The sequence below is a fragment of the Penaeus chinensis genome, chromosome 25, assembly GCF_019202785.1.
Source record: "Penaeus chinensis breed Huanghai No. 1 chromosome 25, ASM1920278v2, whole genome shotgun sequence".
NCBI lineage: Eukaryota > Metazoa > Arthropoda > Malacostraca > Decapoda > Penaeidae > Penaeus > Penaeus chinensis.
In genome coordinates this window covers 17,199,646-17,206,224 of record NC_061843.1, presented here as the reverse complement: position 1 = coordinate 17,206,224, position 6,579 = coordinate 17,199,646, and positions in this window count along the sequence as shown.

Here is a 6,579-nt window from a genome sequence, read left to right as displayed (position 1 = left end):
TCAGAAAGCATTAGTCAAATCATCTTTTCTACAATGTCTATGCGGCCAACATTCATGAAATGATAACACTGCAAAGGTATGTAAGTTGCCCAGAAACACTTCTTGACAATATTGCTTCATAATACCTGCAACACAAAATTTACCTGACACAATGTTACTTCGTAGTAGCTATTACAAAAGAAAGTTTGCAGAAGAAAAACAGGCTTCCTTACCAGTCTCTAATGACAAAACGTATGTGTGTAAATTATATACAGCATATAATCTTTTTGATGTATACAGACATACAAAATTTCCTGCATTGCCTTGCTTCATTCAATCAAATATTCAATCACTCACACAGATACACATAGTAATACATTTACACATTCATAAGCACACACATGAATGTACTAACTCTCACTCACTCACTCATGCTCTCTCTCTCACTCTTTTGCTCTTTCTCTCTCTCACACACACACAAAGTAAACAAATGCAAAAAAACAGTTTTAGATGCTGGAAAAGTTTTTTTTTTAAGCAGTCAAAGAGCAAAAGAATTTTCTTTTTTAAACAGTAGTGTTTAGTCTAGAGTGATTAGTTAACACAAGTCAATATGTCAATTTTTTTGTTTTTTATTATTATTATCATTATAATTCTAATATTGATTTTGCTTCACTGTTATAAATACTCTATAATAATATTTCCTTTCTTGACTCTTATTATAAAAAGTATGACTAATCCAATCCTATGTCTTATTTTCATAAAATAAATAGCATCTATGTTGAAAGCTGAGTGGGTCACACTAAGTGTATTCTCGAGAGTTTCAAATTTCTTTAAATTTGTGCAATGCTGCAAGTGTGCTAAAAAATGACATGCATTACAAAATTCGAAACTGAATGTAACAGCACCTTCACTTTCAATCATTCCACTAATCAATTTTGAACTATCTCTGGAGCCAGCTTTCAGCAAAATACCTCTCTATTATCTTCATGATTACATAATGCATGTAACTAACAGACCTTCCTATGAAAGACTTCATATAATCACTTATAGATATATGGAACAACACTTTGATTAATAAGTAAAAGTTTTGTTGCCTTAACTCTACAGCTGGATGTGAATTTGCAATACAGTATCTTTACTAAGAACACAGTACAAGGCTTTACAAGTGAAAGTGGAAAGATTATGTATCATAATGACCAGATATGAATTTTCTTTGCTTTGTATTTCAACTTGTGCTCAGAATGTTACCACCATAAACATTATGATCAAAGTACGGAAAGTGCAAGGAAATGAGAATATTAAATCCCTTATCTAAAGATGCACTCCTAGGCCGGCTTACCAAAAATCTGTTTATTCCATTGGCCATCTGTATATTGAATTCCAAAGCAATAAGTGAACTGAATACAGTGTCCCTTTAGTGATTATGTACAACAAAGTTTAAAGGTATTGACAATCTGCATATCACTTTCTCCTGGTACAGAAAAGAAAGGAAAAAAAATCTAGCATTCTAACAAAAGACATGAAAATGCCCGAGAAATTCTTAACCCAAAACCGACGGGCATGGCATGTATGTACATGCCATGCCCACTGTGAGTTTCCTTTATTAATTGTTTTTACAAATATACAGCTCAACTTGTACTAAGTCACCAAGGAGCCAATTATGAGTACTACTTGTCTCACCTGTTTACCATTTCCTTGATTTCTGAAAATATTTTATATCATCTTATATTGTCATTACTAATGTCAGTAACATTTTAGTAGTTATAATGTCTCTAATAATAACCCCCTCAGTATTGATAGGACTAGTAAAAAAAAAGAAAATAAAGTTAAGGTCACAAGGTCTTCTAATTGATTCCTTTGTTGCTAAGCACTTGCAGAGCCATCTAGATGCAGAGACATTTCACAAAAAAAAATCCTAAAATGAGCACAGCATTTTCCCGGCGACATTGGGTTAAAACTAGGCATTCCTAGCGGCAATACTAGAAGCTAATTTAGCATCTTATAAAATAGATAAACACAGTTCAAACAATTAAAGTATGGCTATGAAAGGGTGATATATGACACTTTTTTATATCTTACACTGAATGAATAATGAAGTCACAGTATCACACCTCGAAAAATACACATCATTACTTTTCTGTTTCAATTTCCTAACTCCCTATTCTCCCATAATTCTTTAGCGAAGATAACACTGGAGACAGTGTAGCTAATACATCAAGACTAGTAATACTTTTAGTCTAAAAGTTTCAAGAACTATGGTATACATGGTATCACATGTACGAGATAAAGAAGAGGCGACACAAACCAATTTACTCACATATCAAGAGATTTTGATACTCTAAGGTTAGTGAAACTACTAAAAAACAGATTGCCTGAAAACTGACAATTAAAAGTGTTGAAATTCACTTGGCTGAGGGCCAAGATCTTACTTTATGTGGCTTGAGGTAGTTCTAAATATTCAAACAAGTTTCTTGATAATGGCGAAGAGAATACTATATGATTCCGAGTTCTCTACCATTCGGTTCGTTTACTCTGCTGCCTTCAGAAGCATTATGATGTATCAATTATACTCAGTATTGTTTTAATTTAGTCATAAATGCTGTTTGCTCACTTTATACAGTAACATGTGACAAAATGATAAATATATCAGTAGAAAGAGAACACATTTGATAATTTGAATACGATTCCCTTAACTTAACTTTAAAGTCTGCCCATTCCCAATTGCTGCCTTGTCTACTCATCAGAGAACTAGAGTATACTGAAGAAATATGAGGGAGATGTAGAAATTGCTTTTAAACGATCATTTGGCTACAGAACTCATGAAGAAACCAATAATTTGTCATAATTTCCAAATGCTGCATTAGAAATAAATTGTTTCTATTGCACTACTGTTGTAAACCATGGTAATGGTAGTAATAATAATAATAATAATAATAATAACAATAATAATAATAATAATAATAACAATAATAATAACTAAATCATACATATAATAATCATATTAATAATTATTACAAAAATATTAACCAAACCATGATAATGCCAATGAATGTAATCCATAATAATTATAATGGTTGTAACAATAGTAATAAAAAGTATAACCAAGTAAATAATAATAATAATATGCACAACATTAATATCAATGAAAGGGAGAATATCAACCTGTGGATGTCTATAAATGCAGGGTTTCATGTAGATCTTTAGTTGAATAAAAACTTCCTCTCCTCTTTGAAATATTATTAGATATTCCCCATTATAGGTGTTGATTAAGTGAAGGCTACAAAAAGTAAAGTAACTGAAATATCACAACTTGAACTGAATGTAAGAACGTATAATGCATAACAGTAATTTATCAACAAAAGCAGTTGTTCTTCAGCAACACTGAACATAAATCACTGAAATTACAAGAGACGAACCTGGTGTACTTTGGAGGACAGTCATTTTCATAGACTCCAGTCCGAACATCACTCTCATAAAAGAAATTTATCAATTTTATCAACAAGTACAAAAACAGTAAATGTCAGATCCACATATTACATTTGCCAAGAACAATTTCTATGACAGATTTTAAATGATAACATGATGAGAACTATACAATGAAAACAATTATAATTAAATTTCCTTATAATCTTTTCACTCAAAAACAAACAAACTATAACACCGTAATCATAACTTAACATCTTTGTCAATTTTCTCATCCACAGACCTGAAAAAAACTGCTGCATTGCACAAACATTTCAAGATGCGACTCATGTAACCAAGTCATGGAGGTGTTAAATATCAGGGTATCCTCATATTCTAAAATAACGTTCTCTTACTCTGCCAAAAGACCTTTCTATTTTCATTAGACAAGACAATGGGATACAAAAATTTCTTGAGAGTGAAATAACCGAAGCATATGTGTATGTGTGTGTGTGTGTGTGTGTGTATATATATATATATATATATATATATATATATATATATATATATTTACATATATATTAAAGAAATTGCTCTTAGCAATTAGCAGTTGGTTACAGAACTTGTCATTAGCAATAATTCCTATCTGTGGTGAAATATGTGTGTGTGTGTGTGTGTGTGTGTGTGTGTGTGTGTGTGTGTGTGTGTGTGTGTGTGTGTGTGTGTGTGTGTGTGTGTGTGTGTGTGTGTGTGTGTGTGTGTGTGTGTAAAACATTTCTTGATATACTACTGAAGGCAGTATATCAAGATTGGCTTATGTATCATATTATCAGCTTCTTAGTCTGAGTATTCCTCAGTTATTTCACTTTCAAGAATTTTTTGTATCCCAGTGTTTTATCTAGTGAAAATAGGAAGGTCTCTTGGCAGAGCAAGGGAATGTTATTTAATCATTTTTTTTTTTTTTTATGTGATGAGTTTAACATCACAGACTTTAGCTTAAATGGTGATGGATTGTGGTTTGGATGTATGTGCATGTGGAATTCATGTCAAACTAATTACAAGTAGAACAACGAAGGGAAGTACAGGAAAACACAAATATGCTAAGTGCTAAGTGTTACCTGAAGGAAGGGGTTAGTGAGTGCATCGATGAGATGGAGACGCTGAGGAGCTGTCTTCCGGGGGTCAACCTTTCCCATAGACTTGTCCTTGACCTTGGGAAAAAGGATGAACTACAGATGGCAAGACACAAAAGATTGTGGGTGTCTGAAGTGGTACGTGATGACTCGATAGTTAAACTGTCACACAAACCTTTCAGAGAGACTCAAAGGCAAGCCTTGTCTTTAGGTTTAAAATTCACCACCAGTAGCCTTAGGAAAGGCATGGCCGACTTTATTGAGTCCAACTACCACAGAAATCTCTCTGCATTTGAGAGAGGGCTTCTGTAGGGAGTTGTGACCTGTGCAGTTGCCAGCGCCAGTGGACATGAGCCTACCATTCCTGCTGGGTACACTAATGCCCTACAGGAGACAACTCCATCGTCATTGCTCTGGCCGACAAGGCTGGCGGTGTCACAATTACTGATAACACTAATTATGTCACTAAGATGGAACTACTGCTCTCAGACACCTCTAGTTACAAGAAAGCTAGGACAGGAGATGTGAAGGCTTCAACAAAGCAGCAAGGAAGATCTTCAGATATTCGGAGAAGGGGAAATCTTTGCTGTATCTGCTGGAGGAGACACTGTTGTCAAGTTGCTCTTTACCAACGTACTCATTGACAGGGTCGTAGAAGCTGCAAAAAGAACGCTGACAGGAATGGACAAGGATGAACTACCACTGCCGAGAGATGATTACATAGCACTCATCCTTCTCTGTGTGGAGTCTGGCTCATTCGAAAGGACTTGTGATGGGCTCACCTCTTTCAGCAGTCCTTGCCCAGTTGTTTATGGAAACCCTCGTGGCTGACCACTACCAGAACATTGTGGGGAATGATGTAGTCTCGCTTCCCTATATAGATGACGTCCTCATTGTTGTGCCGACCAGGATAAACCTTCAAGACCTCCTCCATAGACTAAATGTAGTGCACCCTTCCATACAGTTCACCACAGAAGAGGAGAAAAATGAACAGCTTTTTTCCTCAATAGCTTAATCCATAGGAGACCTGATGGTTCGGTGTTCTCTGTGCACGGAAAACCTACAAATAAAGATGATTTTATACTTTCTCTGCCCACAACAAAAGAACCAAAAATGGTGTAGTCATTTGTTTCTTCCTCTGAGCACTTAGAATCTGCAGCCTGGATTTCCTGGAGGAGGAAATGCAACACGTTAGTAACACCTTCCAACGTTGCTGTTACCCTCGCACCTTGCTCACCTACCTCCGACCCAAGGCAGAAAAGATCATGACCATATTGGGAGGGGACGCTACACAGAACATGGCACACAGAATTACCATGCCACACTCGCAGCTTACAGATCACCTGGAGGCCTTGTTGGGCCACACAACGAAGCTAGCTACCACTTCTGGTAAGAAGATTGGAGATATCACATAAGGGAAAAAGAAGTCTGACCACAGCAGACCTCTTAGTAAGGTGTACAGCATACCTTGTGGTGACTGTGATAAAAGTATACATAGATGAGAAAGAACGTGGCCTCCACGAACACTGCAACGCCCTCTCACAACATGACGAAGAACGATTTTGTTGTTCATGTTAACACCAATGGCTATCTCCTTAAGTGGTCCCAGGCCTCATCATAAAACAAGGCCTGCCCCCACGACAAAGGAAGATGGTAGAAGTGGCGTTCATCCATTTAACTAACAACTTCAACATGACCTCAGTACATCTATATATGCACACCTCTATGTATCTCTTGAAGCAGAAAATAGGCAAAAAGGCCTTTGGCATACTTGTGTGTTTTCCTGTACATCCCTTCATTGTGCTACTTGCAGTGTCTGAGCATGCATGAATGTGTGAGTGGAGTGAGCGAGTGACGTGGGCATACAACTAGCCAAAACTGGAATTTTGTTGTGTTTCAAAATATAAGTTATAAGTAGGTATTGGATATTTAGCCACGGGCTTGTGGCCCTGATATAAATGTATATAAATTTCAAGCTACACCTAATCATACTTGCCTGTCTGCATTCATCCATTTTTGGTTTAAGAATTGCTTTTAAAGAGAAGGAAGAGTTTGTTATCATAAA